The sequence below is a fragment of the Crocodylus porosus genome, unplaced genomic scaffold (assembly GCF_001723895.1).
Source record: "Crocodylus porosus isolate Cpor-Errol unplaced genomic scaffold, CroPor_comp1, whole genome shotgun sequence".
NCBI classification, from domain to species: domain Eukaryota; kingdom Metazoa; phylum Chordata; order Crocodylia; family Crocodylidae; genus Crocodylus; species Crocodylus porosus.
The window spans coordinates 22,206,063-22,222,421 of record NW_017728912.1 but is presented as its reverse complement, the minus strand read 5'-3'; the positions used below and the strand labels follow the sequence as shown (position 1 = coordinate 22,222,421).

The window sequence follows — 16,359 nt, the reverse complement described above, 5'->3', positions numbered from 1 at the left end:
ATCCAAATATTTAATGAAGATGTTGAACAATACCAGATCCAGGACAGACTCCCAGGGAACCCCACATGATATGTCCTCCTAACTAGACAATGAGTCACAGATGACTACTCGTTGAGCATAATGATCCAACCAGTTATGTAACAGTACGCTCATCTAGCCTACATTTCCTTAACTTGTAATTGAGAATGTTGTGGGAGACTGTGTCAGAAACCTTGCTAAAGTCAAGGTACAACGCATACACTGCTCTCCCTCCCATCCACAGAGCCTGTCATTTCATCATTGAAAGAAATCAGGTTGGTCAGACATGATTTGATCTTGGAGAATCTATGTTGGCTTCTTCTGTTCACTTTGATCTCCTTTAGGTGCTTCACTATAGATTCCTTGAGGACCAGGAATTCTCTTTCTAGGTATCAAGGTCAAGCTGACTGGTCTGTAGATTCCCAGAACCTCCTTCTTCCCTTTCTTAAAAGTAGACACTATATTTGCTGTTCTCCATGTCACCTGATGTCACCCGACCTCCATGAGTTCTCAACGAAGATAGCCAATGCCTGTGAAATTACTTCAGCCGATTTTTTCAGTACTGTAGGGTTCATCCCATTCAGCCCTGCCAAACTGAAAGCATCCCATTTCTCTATGTAATTCCTAGCCCATTCTTCTACTACTCTAAGCTGTTTTTCTGATTCCCTATCTTTGCTGCCAACTGCATTCATTATCTGGTAGCTGCCCTCATTTATGAAGATTGAAACAGAAAGGCATTAAATACTTCAGCTTTCTTCATATCATGAGCGACTAGGCTGCCTTCTGCATTCTGTAATGGACCTATGGTTTCTTTGGTCTTCTTCCTGAAATATTTCTAGAATCCCTTTTTATTCTCTTATCCCTTGCCAGGTGCATCTCAAATAGTTCCTTGGTATTCCCAATGTTCTCTCTGCATACCTTGGCGATACTCCTATACCCTTTCTTAGTACTATGACCAAGTTTTTATATGATTTCTTTTTGAGCTTCAACCCACTGAAGAGATTTCAGTGCACTCTTTTATGTTCTTTACTTGAGCAATTTAGTTGCAAGAGAGAAGCCAAACTCTGAAAGCTCTAGCTTCAAACATCAATGATTATGGATTTGAAAGTCTGCATAGGGACCCTTTCAAATTTGCTTTTATACATATCTAACTAACAATCTTCATGGCATAGATCCTTCTCCTTAAATACTACTGCAAGATTTCCATTATTTTCTATGACAACAGCAATGTTTTGTATTCTGCTGCAGTTCTCCCAGTTATTATTAGTCGTATTACTCTAGTGCCTCTATGTGCCTTAGATCTACTCTATATTATGAAGTTTGGTGGCAGATGTCTAGTTAAAATGCAATTACAAATTCACACACAATTAAATTGTGAATGTTAAATAGCTGCCAGTTAAGAAACAGGAAGTACGCATAAGATTAAGTGAAAGGATTACTTATTGCTTTAACAGGAGTCATATGCTCAATGTTAAGATTAATGCTGGGGTATTTTGCTGAATCAGAAAAGCTCTCTTTAAAGCATTATCAAGTAGTCACTAGCCCATGAATTGAAGCTCCAAGAACAGTAAGGCTCATTATAAGATGGGTGCTGAGAGGACAAGTCCAAGAAATCAGGACATCCGGAGGGGGGGGAGGGGCAGAAACAAAAAACACCCCCAAAATGTTGAAACAATTAAAGTTTAAGTAGCATATAAAAGGCATTTGCAACTTTCTTCTTTCTGCTATGACCCATTTACTGCCTTGTATACTAGAAAGACTCCATAATTACTTTAAAAGAGAAGTAAAATTAAGATCCTTCCTCCAGGAGCAATAGTAAGATGTGTGAATAGAGGCCCTCAGCAGACTTCTCAGATCTGCACTAAAAACTTAGTCAATGTGCATACTGTTGTGATTTACAGATACTGTAAGAGATGAGTTTAAATGTTATAAACTGCTTACAAAGAAGTGCGTTCAAATCCAAGGATGAACTAAACTGTTTAGAAACATAAGGATTAGAGATGTGCCTCCCTCCCCAAATCATGTCTCACTCTGGTCTTGATAGTGAACATATAGTACTTCCTAGTCTGTAAAACACTTGTTAGTCATTGCTTCTCCTTTTGTCTTTAGAAATGCCTTTCAAGTCTGCTCCTTGTCAGAGGACATAAAACTTCTCAACTTTTATTTTCCTCTGGTCTAACTTCAACCATGGAATCTCATTTTAGACATCAGCTATGAAAATCTGCTGAACCAAGGAAGGTTGCTTAAAACAGGCAGCCTGCTTTAGAAGATTTATTTCAGCAAGAGTTAGCCCACTCTCATCCGTGAGTTCCCTGACTACACTCTAAATTCTTTACTGATAGAGCACTTGTTCTTTTTCACCCCATAACTTTTATATAAGACTGGGAATTACTAAACCTTCTGCATTTACTGTTGTTAATAAAACGAAATAGGCATTAGGAATTTTAATTTTTTTAATGCTAGGAATTAAAGCTATTTAAGCATTCTGAAATTAGAAGCTGAGCTTCCAAAAGATTAATGAGCCCCAGCACTGATAGGCTACACAAAAGTTACTACCTCCATCTGGTTTTCCATTAGCCTTTAATCTCTTATTGGCATTGCATCACAGCATTCACATAAAGATACACATTTATATTAAAAAAATCATCTTTTTTTCCGATTCTGCTGGACCTACATTTAGGCTCCTCTATTTAGTGTTTTATCTAGGAGAAAGGACTGCTTTAAGTAGATTGAAGGTAGCTCTCCTGACCCCTGAACTTGACTATCCTATCCCAAGAAAAAGGAAATGCTCAAAAATATTTTTTTTTCCAGAAGGCATTTTAGCCTCCTATTAAACCAGTGTCAATACTAGTAAAATATGATCGTTATTCCCCCAAGGATGAAAAGATGATTATTGCCACATTTCCAATTTCTTAGAAAGTGGGTGTGTTCTACAAGAGAGACCGTTCTGCCCAACTTGTTCGTGACAGCCCCTGCTCTGAAGGGCAATAAAGTCTAAATGCCAAGCTTGTGCTGGCTCTTGCTGCTGCTTCCTGTCCCATGCCTGGTGGGTCTGTGTGAGCAGCCCAGCTCCTTAACTCCATGTGCTCCCCTGCCCAGCCATACAGAAGCAGGAGCAAAGTGAGCTGCTGGCAGAGTCCACCCCCTCAATTCTGCAGTTTCTCCTCCCTACCTGCTGCGTGGAGTGCTGCGCTAGGGACAGGAGTTGCTGGAGGGTTGGGGGAGCCCAGCAGTTCCCTGGGTGGCTGCAGCAGCAGCAGCCCTGCCCAGAAACTGTGCTTGTTGGCTGGGACTGGGGCCCTGCAGTTGGGAAGGCTGGGAATGCAGCACATGCTGTCCCAGTTGGGAGCGGGCAGGACTTGGTCACATGTGAAGCACAGCAGGGGCAGCTGCCAGATACAGTTAATTGGCGAGTACTGGCCTGTGGGCCGGATCCAATCAGCTCATGGGCCAGATCTAAATTATGCCCACCCCTGCCCTACAACTTGCAGGTAAGCAGGGAAGACAAGGGCACATCACATGCAAGGCAAGTTAAAGAAAGGATCTGAAGGGAGAGAGAGTAGAAGTTTTATGGATTTTAAGTTTCCAAAAAGTGCTTTTGACATTCAAAAATCTGTAACAAATACTTGGACGTTGAATACTGCCTTACCAACCTGAATGTGGAGGGCAGTTACTACCTATATATTTAATCTCATAAGAACTTCTTCTTGTTGCTGTATACAGTCCAAAGGACTCCAACCACTACACAGGTAGTGAAGCCTGGTAATGAGAAAGGCTTTACTGACACAATACTGCTGGAGAAAAATCCATTATTACTGGCTGAAGGAAGGACACATGAAGAAAAGAATACTATTCTAGTCAGGATGAGAAGAAAAGGATTCCTGGGAAAGAGGACAAAGGGAAAATATCAGTTGTTAAAGTTAAGTCAGAGAGAGAGAGGCATTCATATTCTCCAATATTCAATCCAGTATGCTTGGCTCTCTTAACATGGTAAATACCATAACATACACACACACGTTTTTGCAAAATCTGCAAAAATATAAATGAGTTCTGTTTTGGCAAGGCTGCTCATTATTAAGCAAACCCATCTTTTTCTGCCTGGAATAATGTATGATTAAGTTGATTTAGCACAGCAGAAAGGAGAATTCTCCACTCCATGCTACTGTGTGGGCACGCTTCAAAGTCTCATTAGCTGCTGCTTCTCTGGCTCAGTACAGAGGTTAAATACCTCTCTTCCCCACTGTGGGAAACCATTTTAAATTATCAAGCTTAGCGCAGTCTGGCTGTGCCTTAAACACACACAGCACTGTTTAACATGAAGCAGCTCAGAGGGAAATGGTGTAAGTGAAGAGACTGAAATGAAGTGATAGCTTCAAGAGCTTCTGGTACTTTTTCACTATGGACTAATTTATTTCAGTCTCAATTTCCTTTGGAAACAATAATTGGACCTGGTAGCAAATTATGTTACTGAGCTTTAGGAGACAAATATTTATAGCACTTAAAGTAATATGTAGTTCAATTCTTTTGGCTAAAATGGAAGATTTAGAAATATTTATGCGCCACTTAACCTCCTCCCCTGCTCCCTTTGGTAGACTTAACATAGAAAATTGTTGTTGGGGAAGGAGGACTATTTGGCAGGAAAAAAAATCATTAGGAATTCTTAACGAAGTTCAAATGTATCAATGCTTTCTAACCATTAGCAATATCAGCCCAGCGTTGGAAAGTCTATATTATACAGGAAGGTAGAGTCTGTTTAGAGGACATAATACATTGGTTATGGGCTACATAAACAGTGTCAATATAAATCTCAGTGGGAGGGGTACCTGAATTTTTTTTATTAAGCAGTTGGGTTCCAGTCATCTTCCACAAGATTCTGGAAGTTTCAAGGTGTGTTTAGTTGGGAAAACGTTTCCAAAACTACATCTGTGGGTTCCATAATTATCCTCTGACTTTTTATAACATCTGCGCTCAGTTTACAAACTAGGGCCTGAAACTTGCAAATATTTACACATGCAATCCCTTTAGCAGTGGGATTATTTGCATGCATAAAACTAAACACCTTTACAAATATTATGAATGGTCAGGACCCAAAACACAAAAGATTTTTCAAACAAGTTTCAGTGCAAACTCATCCTGGAGTGAGGAAAGGAAAAGAAATATAAAGCAGGATTCTCTCTTTTGACACTGTCACCTGAGTTGCATACACTGAGAGCTGAACTTTAGGGCTAAGCACAGACAGTCAAAAAGCCCAAGGATGAATCGATTTAATCTTTGCAGCTCAGTCTAAGATGCATAGGTTGAACTGATAAGCAAGTTGGCAAACACTGACTTTCTTCTGTAGATGCAGCCACATGCCTGCAGCTGCCCAGGCCAGAAGCTGGGGGGCACTACAGCACACCTCTATGGTCAGCTGGAACATACAGCTTCGGCCAAGGCTAGCTCACCCACCCTGTGATGGGGCGGGGGGGGGAGGTAAGGTGCAAAGCACCCTGGGATGCGGGGGGACTGTGAGGTAATTTGAATCTGGAGGGGGGATCTCAGACAGAACTTTAATAAACTGATTTAGCCTAAAACAGTTACATCTGATACAACATCCATCAGGTTTATCTTAAACCGGTTTTGGCCTTTTTGAAAGCAGTTTATATGCACTGACCTTCGGTTGCGTTACAGACTGAACCGGTTTCCAATCACTTATATCAGTTTGTGTTTAACTTGTCCCTAACCCAACTGGCAAGCTTGCCAGATGAGAGGGATAAGAAAAATACAGCTTCCTCTTTCAGGGTCTGACTTTATTCTATACTGCTGACCACAGGAATAGGTTTATTACATTAAGAGGACAATCAAATTAATTTATTAGGACTGTAACCTGCTGATATTCAGGCTAAGTTTCTGGAACTGTTCAGATTGAGTTTTGCTGGTACAGTCCTACTGCACCTAACCTCAGATCTACTACTGTTTGAAGAAGGCTACCAGGGAAGTAGAACCATAGAAGTGATAGTTTTCTCTCACGGAATTCCCTTTTTAAATAAAAAAATAAAGTAAGATATAGAAAATTGGTTGAAATCATTTCAGTCAAACAAAGCAAGCAATTGAATGCACAAAGTTAAAAACAGTATTATTAATCAAGGACCTGTGGACTCGTCAAGAAATCATTAATGATTGTTGGTTTAGCTCAGTTACAGACATCTGATTCCAACACATCAGCATGAGGATATCAACTGATTACTTTTCACTCTACAATATTTTTCAACTTCTTGTTGAGTAAACTTCAACAATTAAGTCTGATGTTTTTCCTTGTGGATGTCAAGGACTTTTTTTGTATAATTTCAGCTGAAGTTAAGGTATTTTTCAGAAGGAGCATAGAGAAAATATATTGTTCTGCCCATGGTAAATTCTTACAGTTGTTTTACTGTAAAATTCTCATGGTTTCAAGCGTCACAGCAAGGACTTTAAATACGACAGCAGTGTTAAGGGCACACCTTTCATCACCCCTGCAAAAATTCTGTATACATTTAATCAAAGACTAAGTTCTGGAAAGATTCTACCTACACAGTGAGTGGATGCTCCATCCTGGGAGTAGAGGGGCTAAACAGGGCTCTGTAACTACTGCTCCCAGTTGCAAGAGGACAGCTGTGGTACCAGGGATAGCAACTGAGAACAGAGCAATTGTATCTTCTGTGATCTTGATGTTACCCCAAAAAGAAAATGGATGGAAGCCAACTGACTCAAATGCAGAGAGGTAGGGAATTGGGGTTGGACACATGATGCTAGAGTCTGTGCATTTCATAGAATATTTCTTTTCTTATATTTTGCTTAGAAAACATCGTTTCTGGCAAGCTCCGGTCATTGTTTCTGGCAAGCTCCGGTACACTGCCCAAAGGAAAACAGAAAATTATTCCAGACAGACCTGGTCCAAACTTTGCTCATCAGAAGTAAAGCAAAGCTGATAACATTCTATAACCAGTCCATTCTTATGGTATTTTAGCATGCTCACTGTGGGAATGCTAATTATTCAGTGAATACTCACATTACAATGAAAAACTAAAAATGTTCTCTTTTCATCTTCCTTTTTTAGGCACAAACAACTATTTTGATGATAAAAATATGGCTGCTTTAATGAAGTATGAAATAAAGGTGTCACACTCAGGAAACCACACTGTGCACCTACATTAGCTGATGGAGACCCATTTTCATTTGTCTCTTACAGAGGTAGCTAGAACCAATGCTCAACTGTGAAACAGAAATGCAGGGCTGGCTAAAAGTCTTCCACTAGGCAGCAGGATCCAAAACTAGAACATTAAGTGGGCTCAAAATATACTATTTTCACTCATGGGGATCCCTCCTTGTATAATCCTCATGTTCATATAAGCCTTCTTTAAAAATAAATATTTCACATAAAAGTTATGCTATTTTTCAACCATCTCATCAGTTGTTCAGAACTGTGGACTGAGAATCCCTTGAAATAAAGTGTACCTCTCTGTGTACAAAGCATTTGGAATATCTTAAAAAATTCATGTTATTAATTAAATATGCTAGAATGGGGAATATGTTCCATTACAGGTATTCAAAAGACCATGGTTTATAAATTATCAAGTTACTTTGAACTCAGGAAAGTAGCCTCTAATACCTTTTCTTCCTAATAAATCTCAAACTGAATAGACGAACAAATAGTATTTATCACTGCAAAAACAAAGAGAGTAAGAGACAGACAACTACATGGACATGTTCAGAGTGATGGGATTAGAAGATGCAACATGAAAACAAGCTCACTGTCAATTTGCTAAGAGAGACAAGAAAATCTTCCCCTCTTCTTGTGCCCAGTTAAAAGTACTACAGGATCTTGTTCCAGTTGTGGTTGTGGGCATTGAGATGTACACAAGCAATCAACTGGAGACACAAATTAATTAGTTTAGCTTTTGGCCAACAGGTGGGAAACAGCTCACCTAATAACAGTTGCCTAATCACCCCCCACCAAATCCAACCCAACCCAACCCAATACTGGTAGAAAAACTGTTCTATTGTTTTCTGGAGCTCATAGGTGGAACCAAAAAAATGACCGTCGTTGTAATTCATCACGGATGGACACATACTTTACTGATTAGAGATATTCTGAGCTATGAAAAGCTCATCATTATTTGTTTTAATATCTGAATAATATGCTTTCTTGTGCTGCATGTGTGGCACTGACACTGTGATAACCAGCTACAACCAAATTATAGAGCTCCATTTTCCCCACAGGGAATGCCACATGGAAAACTCTCAATCAACACTACCATGATAAATCCTTGTGTCATTTCATTTAGTATTTGCCATCAACTTTTCTTTGCTGTGCTGCATCATATTTGATATTTTATTAAGGGCCTGACCCTTCATTACTCCTGCTCCTATAATGAATTCCAGAGATAACAAAATTAGGTGTCTCATTCTTTTTCCAGTATCCTGGTTACCAGCTGTGCTTTTCTAGTGCAGGTGCTTCCAATATTTTAAGAGGAAGGGATCTGACCAGGAACCTAAACCAAACGTCTTTTCAGCTCCAAAAGAAAAAGGGGAGAAAAAAAATACCCTTAGGGCCCCTCTACATGTGCAGATAAAGATGCAATGGGACTTAACATGTGATCCACACAATTGTGCCTTCTGCCAGGCCACATGTACATGGAAGGAGGTGCAATTGTGGGATTGTGCATTAGATCCCACTGCACCTTATCGCCAGTGCTGTGAACCTTGCAGCTGATGGAGCTTGGCAGGGCTCACAGCAGAAGCAGTGTTCCCCACGCTGCCCCTGATGTAAGCCCCGAGGGCCACGTTGCTGTAGGGTTCTGAGCGGCAGCAGTGCGAAGAACACAGCCACCGCTTTGAGCCTTGTGAGGTGTGATGCTTGCAGTAGGGGCAGCATGGGGAGAACACTGCCGTTGTTGGAAGCCCAGCACCTCACAGTGGTGGCAGTGCTTCTCTCACTGCTGCCACTGAAAGCCCTGTAGCTGAAGTTGCTGCTCCATTGGGCTTGCAGGGGGGTGGGCAGCATCCTCCTCACTGTGTGGCTCATGGCTGACAATGTTGCCACCATTGCAAGCCTTATCAGCTAAGGGTCTGGCAGAGGGTGGGGTGCCCCTGTGTCTGGGAATCTCTCAGCTGATGGGGCTCCCAGCCTCATAGGAGTACTTGGACATATGTTCAACTAATGACATGATTATAACAAGCTACAACATGATTACACATTTTTGGGGGAATAATGTTATAGCTTATTGCTTGTTTTATCATGCCATTAATTGGTTGAACATGTACCTGGGTCATAACTTAAGGCGTGACTACCTCTTAAGTGGAGAGGGAGCCTTAGAAAGAGAAAAAAGGTATTTTCTTCCATCTGGATCATCTGGTTTTAATACTACAAAGAAAAGTCTTAGAAAATTCACAGAAGAATAAATATTCTAGATGAAGATGAACCTGACTGGCATAACTGGTACAACATCTTTGCCTTTATTATTATTTTTGTTACTTCTTTACTTTTATAGGTGCAAACATATAAAAGTTTGTTCATAAATCAGTCACGGAATTCTAATTGAAGGAGGTCAGAGAGGTTAAGTGTCTACAATACACAGCTTCAAAGTCCAAAGCAGGGGTAATTGAAAAGTTATGCATTGAGGAATTGTTTAGACAATTAATGGATAAAGAATCTGAGCCTGAGGGTAAAGCAGAAACACAGAACTTGTGACTGCAGTAATTCATTGCTAACTTTGACCAAGGCTAATCATATTTTGAAGAACCTTACAAGTGGCAAGTCAGTACAGAAAACAGGTTTACATTTGCTATATATGATCTAAGGAAGAATCTGTCAAAGTACCAAAGTTTAAGCTAAACAACCAGTACATTAAAGCCTACTCCTTACATCTGCCCTATGAAGGAGAAAATGCAGCAGATTCTAACAAGTCAGTTTACATTCAATTTACTGTAATTCAATTCCAAGTAAGTGTTAGTTAAATTAGATTTTGACAAACAATCATAACTTTAAGATTAACATTTGGTTATTTCCTAACATAATATATTTAAGGCAACTGAATGCCTTATCTTTTGTAGGGCAAACCCTCTGAAACCACTATAATTACATTTATTTTTTTAAAAATTAGTGTCAACACAAGTCTGCAAGGCCTTTTCTGGCCAATTTGGTCTTTACAGTGCTTCAGTGACTGCAAAGTTGAACTGAAACTCAATACTTGCTACATTTCAACAATTATATATCCTCTTATGAAATAAACAGGTTAGTAATACAATGTTTTGGTACTTGTGGGTGTAGTCCCATAGTCACTCATCTGAAGGATCTTGCAACAGTTCTTTGATAGCCACATGAAAACTGAGTTCTTTAAGAAAGTGTCTTAGAGAAGAATGGTGTAGAAGTAATACCATTGACTTAGTAGCTGCCTATTCATATTTATGAAATGGCCAAATGTTGCAGATATTGGGAATCACTGCCTCCCCATTTGACCACTTCAGTTTATTTCTGGTGACGTTATCTGTGCTGAACAACAATTGCTTCCCCTGCAAAGGTAACATTAAGAAGGCATTTATTCATATTTGGAGTATTTTAATTAATTTTAGCAACTAGAAACAAGAGGAGTCGTTCTGATGTGACCAATCAGTTCTCAGCAAATCACAACTAATACTTCACAATTCAACAGGGACTAGGGATGCTCAGTGGTTGGAAGCTTGATTAAGTATAATCCCTAATGACAATCCACAATGAGGGTTGTCAGGGTTGGTTCACTTATTTGAATGTGTGTGGACCTTGTATGTCAGAAAGCAAGACTAACAGGACTAATCTAGAAACCACATTCCTGTTCACTGTTGCATTCTTTTTGTTTAGCCAGCATTCACACTCCCACAAAGTTAGGATTCTAAGTTATCTGATATATTAATTCTCCCCCCACCCCCCAAACCCACCCTAAAACTCTACAGCTCAAGGGTAATACTTCTGTGGGCAGCTAAATACAGTATCATTAAGAAAACATAATAAAAAGGAAACTAGCAAAAATGAATTTCCCAGAGACAGATGATATTAGGTATAAGGAGTCTGTTAATGATAAACTCTAACCCTTGAGTGTAAATTTTAGTGTCTGCTTGAGCTGTACTTGGTGCAAGACCTGAGTGCCAGCTGATTTTTTTTTTCGTTTCTGCAGCGGGGATGGGGTAGTGCAATGGGGGTAGGGGAATGATGCTAGATCAGGCTAAAAATTGTGTTGAGGTAGACTATCTGGGCAAAGATCATTTGAGTGCTTCTCTTGTTTCACCTCTTCCAAATTTATAGAATTATGGAAAAGTAGGGCTTGAGGGAAACTCTGAAGGTGATTAGTCCAATATCTTGTCCGTACCAGGATCATCCCTATCCAAACCATCCCATACATATCTTTGCATAGCCTATTACTAAAGCTACACTTCAATCCTGTTGAACAACTATAAGGCTTAGCACCCTAATCTGCCACAGGTGAAGTAGGGGAACAACAGTGATCAGTGTCCTGCTTCTGCAAGGGTTAAAATATACTTGAGTGATCCAAGGAAGAGGGACATGCCCTCCGCTACAGAGGAAGGCAAAAAAACCCCTCCAGTTTGTACATAATTGAGCATGGGTCAAAATTCCTTCCTGACCCCAAATGTGGCGATTGGTCTGAGTGGAAGTGCAAAGACATTCAACCAGAAATTCCCAGGCTTTAGCTCCAGCAAGAACATTAGCACACTCCAGTCAAAATCTCCAGACTTGGCTGTAGTCAACCCAATGCTCCTGAAAATGACAAGCATCCCCCTTCCCTTTCTCTCCTCCCAGTTGTGTAGCAACAGGAAGGGGAAAAACATCCTTCCAGGCCCCAGGCATCAAGCAGCAAAATCCAGAAGCATGGAAAATACCTGTTGTGTAGCATAAACATAATTACTAGGGTGGTGCAAAGCTTCAGGTGCTGATTTGATTTGGAGGATATTTGGCCTGATTCAACAGCTGAATTGCTGAATCCAAACTGAATCAGGAGACCAATAAAAAGGTTCGAATCAATTTGGAGAACTTTAGAGATTTGGGCAGTCCCTGTTCATCACCGCAGGGAGCTGGACCCGGACTACGTGCCGGTAAGTAGGGGGTGGGGGAGGGAACCCTAGGGGGACCCCCGCCAGGCCCCATCCCCTGCCTGCTTCCCTAGCCCCCCTGAGTGCCTCCTCCACCGTGCTTGCTTTCCCAGCTCTGTCAATGACTGCCCTGCCTGGCCCCAGAATCCTGACTCTTAAGAAAAAAAAGCAAAAAAAAAAAAGCCCCACACTCACCAGCTGCTGCAGTGGCCATTGGGGCTTCTGGGGACTGCATTGTTAGGTCCAAGACAGAGCCCCCCCATGCAGTGCAGGGCAGTGGGGGTCAGCAGGGATTTCCCCCCACCCCATCTGGCAGGTGGCAGTGAGTGTGGGGATTTAAAAAAAAAAAAGAGCTGGGATGCTGGGGTCAGGGTGGGGGGCAGCCATGGATAGGGCTGGGAGAGCGGGTGGGGGATGGGACCAATTTGAGTAGGAGATTCAGCAATGGCTGAATCTCTGAATTAGATTCAGTTCAATCGATTCAGGACAGTGATCTGAATTGCCAAATTGAATCACTGTCCCCCAAATCGGCCAAATCTGAAGCAGATACTAGATGCTTGGCACAGGCCTAATAATTACTCCTATATTATCCCTGATCAATACTTGTTCAACCTCTTCTTGAACACCTCTAACAAAGAGAGACTCCACAACTTCCATAGTCAGTCTATTCCACAGTCTCATTGCTTCAACAATGAAAAAGTTTTTCTCCTGATATTGAGTCTAAACCTACTTTGCTGCAACTTCAGACCACTGGTCTGCACCCTGCTCTCTGTAGCAAGAGAGAAAAGGTGTATTCCCCCTTTTTTATGGCAGACCATTTGAAGACTGTTATCATGTTCTGTCTCAAACACCTTTTTCACAAGGTGAACATGTTTATTTCTTTCAGTCTCTTTTCTTAAGGTTTGCCTTAAGTACTTTATCAATTTTTGCTGCCTGTTTCTGAAACGTCTTTCACTTCTCCAGGTCCTTTTTAAAATATGGAGCCCAACTGCAGACAGTACTCGAGATGAGGCCTAACCAATGCCAAGGAGCACAACCATCTCCCATGTCTTGGACCTAACAATGCAGGCAAAACCACACTTACATTCTGTGCAGATGTGTCAATGCAGACTCAGATGGAGCCTGTGATCCACCGACTCCTAGATCCTTCTCTAGTGCTGCCATCCAGGCATTTTTTATTTGTTTTTGATTATTCTTCCTGAGGTGCAGCAGCTTGCATTTGTCAGCACTGAACTTTATTCTGTTAGCTCTGTCCCAGATCTCCAATCTGTCAAGATCCTTCTGAATTGCACTTCTGACCTCCAGTGTGTTTGCAATTCTTCCTAGTATTATGTCATCTACAAATTTGCTTAAGAAGTTCTCTGTTTCAGAATCCAAATCCTTAATAAGCATAGTGAACAACACTGGGCCCAGGACAGACTCCTGTGGGACTCCACTCAATACCTCCCGTCATTCTAGCATGGTCCATTTACAATCCTCCTTGCCAGCTGAGCCAATTCTCTATCCACCTTACAGAAGTTTCGTCTAGCCCAGTCCTCCGGCTGGTTTATGAGAGGGTCATGAGGGATTCTGTCAAAAGCTTTTCTGAAGTCCGGATACACTATTAATGCATAGCATTCTCTTCACCTATGCAACTAGTTACCATGTCAAAGGAAGAAATCAAGTTTGTTTTGCACAATGTTCTTAGTAAACCCATGCTGGCTGTTTGGGATCAGTCTTTCCTTCACCAGATGCTTATAAATGGACTTTCTTTTGTGACTCCTCAGGTATCAAGGTGAGGCTAACATATCTATAGTGCCTCAGATTTGGTTGTTGTTTTTGTTTTTTCCCCTATGTTGGCCCTTTCCAATGCTTATCTAGCACTTTGCTCGTTTCATAAATATTATTGTCAAGGACTCTGAAATCTCCTCTGCCAGGTCCTTCAGTACCCTGGGATGAAGTTCATCAGGTTTTGCTAATCTGAGTTCATTTATACCTATCAAAATCTCTTTGACCGTTTCGTTTGTTGTCTCATCCCTCAGCTTGTCTCTTTACTTATCCGGATAATCTTTATTAGCTGTCTGGTTACAGCCTACTTATTTTGTGAAAACCGAGGCAGAGTAGCCGAGTAGTCAAGTAGCTGCCTTCCTTGCATCTTCTGTTAAGAGCTGACCCTAGCTCTTTTACTGTAGATGCACAGCTTCCTCTGTCTTTCTTTTCTGGCCTACATATTTACAGAAGCTTTTCTTGCTATATTTAACTTTCCTTACCAGGGAAGTTTTTTACCTTTATCTTCTTGATATTGTCTCTACAAGTTCTTGCTATATCTTGGTATGCTTCCTTGGTGACTTGCCCATCTTTCCATTGCCTGTATTCTTTCTTTTTGCATTTACAGCATCCTAGAAGCTCCTTGAAAAGCCACATTGGCTTCTGGCTATTCTTGTGCTTCCATCATATCAAAACAGTTTCTTTCGGGACTTCCAGTACTGTGCTCATTAGAAGCTTCCAGCTCCTCCTGGGTACCTTTCTTTAGCCTGTCCTTGATAACTCCCTATCCTAGAGAGAGGGGAGAGTGGCACAGAACTGGCTGAATGAATTTAGGCATTTGTGGAAATCCCTTCTGTCCTACTGGAACAGATATGAACTCCCCTTGTGCTGATGATGGGAGTTGAGGATCAGGCACTACCATCAGTCTCTCAACCATTTTCCTTACACCCACCTGAGAAAGGTGACTCCTAAGATACACTATGATAACAGAAACGGCTACCCTAAATAAAACAAAGGGTAAATTATAGCAGTTACCTGATATTCGACTGAATTTGATACAAGTCCTCTACCCCTTAAAGCAGAGTAACTGTTTCCACACCCTCAGGATGGTAGTTAGATTTTGGTGACTGTTTAATCAATAGAAAGCAGCAATGTTTCCAAATGGATGACTCTTAGAAATTGAGTACCATAAGGGCCAGGAGACAAAAGTATGGTGAGACTTCTGTTCAGTGAACACTGGAGGGGGGTGAAAAATTGTAGGAATGCAAATTGAGCAATTGGTTTAGGGCAGCAGGGAGATTAACAGTTTAAATGTACAGGTGAATTCAAACTGGCCCAGGAAATAAGACATTTGGGCCACGTACAAACACTATATTTTTACCAGCATAAGTGATTGGAAACCAGTCTATACCTGTAGCAGAACAGAAGTTTGGCACATGTAAACTGGTGAAACCCAGTCTTAGATCTGACCCCCACCAAAGAGGGGATGTTTTCTGTTCGCTACTGATCCAAACTTTGCTGCTTACGGAAAGCCGTGCACCTTAGATTGATTCTGCTTTAGGCTTTTTGAATGTCTGTACCTAGCCTTGAGGGTTAGTTCCAGGAACTGAAAGCTTGGGTGAAACTTATACCATAAACAGGGGATTTGGGAAGGTCAACTGAGGAAAGAGGTTGCAGTAACATCATGAATCAGTATCCTTAATTTGAACAAGCTCTAAATTAAAATTCTTTAGTGAAAATTGGAAAGTTAGCATTACATTGTTATTCTTAGCAACACCACAACTCAATTTAAAAGGCATTGTCTTTTGCTTGAAGCTACTAGTACTACATACTATTGATGGACATGTTTCACTCCTCCTCCAGATTCAGGCTTAGCAGTAAAACACTTCATGGATTAAAGAATAAAAAAAAAGTGCAAGCAACACATTTGGGAAGTCTAGAGAGGATATTCCTGAGCCAATTGATGCAGCTGCAAATAAGTGGTAGTAAAAAGAAAGTTAACTAATACTAAGAATAAAATGCATTAAAACAGGTTTTATTTTACTACCTGCTGCTTTGGGGAGACAAGTATGTACCCAGGGGCAAACACTTCTCATTTTTATTAGTAACCAAAGCACTGTAATGTGATGATACATACTAAGCAAATATTTATGTAGCTAATAAAAACCACTCAGGAGACAAACTCAAGCACCTTAAAGGAAAAATAAGGACACAAGGAAGAGACAGCCAGTCAGTATTTAGAATTGAATCCACTGAATACTTGATATATTTAAAAGTGTCATAACTATCTTAAAATAAAATCTGAACTTTATTTTTTTTAAATTTTAAATTTACTTGATTTTAAATTTTATTTCCCTTCTTTTCCCCCCTCTAAGCATTGAACCTGAAAAAATGTGTCCCCCATCACTACCACACTGGAACCAAACTAATGAAGAAACAAAAGTTGTAGAGAGGACATGCTTGTTCCACTGGCTCGGACACAGTTCAGACAGGCAT

General features: G+C 40.7%; 1 protein-coding gene across 4 annotated transcripts in view; it reads right to left on the bottom strand.

The window, feature by feature from the left end:
- TBCK (TBC1 domain containing kinase) overlaps positions 1-16,359 on the bottom strand; it is a 177,069-nt gene that overhangs the window by 36,089 nt on the left and 124,621 nt on the right. The window lies entirely within an intron of this gene.